At 52.9% G+C, this 501-nt stretch overlaps 1 protein-coding gene across 5 annotated transcripts in view; it reads left to right on the top strand.

Annotated features, from left to right (window-relative positions):
* Positions 1-501, top strand: part of LOC109296595 (alpha-2-macroglobulin-like protein 1) — a 66,945-nt gene that overhangs the window by 29,921 nt on the left and 36,523 nt on the right. The gene's annotated exons all lie outside the window — the stretch shown is intronic.

Genomic DNA, 501 nt, shown 5'->3' with positions numbered 1-501 from the left:
GGCTAGGATCTGGAACCAACTTCCAAGCGAAGTGGTGCTGGCTCCTACCCTGGGGGTCTTTAAGAGGAGGCGGGATGAACACCTTGCTGGGGTCATTTGACCCCAGTACTATTTCCTGCCATGGCAGGGGGTCGGACTTGTTGATCTACTCAGGTCCCTTCTGACCTTACAAACTATGAAACTATGAAACCAGTGGCTGCTAGGGTACCAGTGGGGGTTGTGGGGGGCCCACTGGGGACTCAGTAACACCCTGGGACCCAGAACAGGACCTAGCAGCTGGACAGCAGGCAGGCTGTAGACCCATTCCCCTTCCCTGAAGGGCACTGGCCTCATGCAGATGTGAGCAAGAGTAAAACTCTGCAGAACGGCTCTTCTTTTCAAGGAGCCCTGTTTGGGACTGTTCCAGCTGCTTTTAGGACATTCCAAAGGGTCATGCAAGTGTCCAGCTGGCCCCTCAAAAGAGTTCAAGGGCATTTCAAATGTTTTAATTGCTAAATCTGT

The sequence above is a fragment of the Gavialis gangeticus genome, unplaced genomic scaffold (genome assembly GCF_001723915.1).
Source record: "Gavialis gangeticus isolate Ggan-Ray unplaced genomic scaffold, GavGan_comp1, whole genome shotgun sequence".
Taxonomy (NCBI): Eukaryota; Metazoa; Chordata; order Crocodylia; family Gavialidae; genus Gavialis; species Gavialis gangeticus.
The sequence above is the reverse complement of the archived record's forward strand: the minus strand, read 5'-3'. Positions and strand labels throughout refer to the sequence as shown.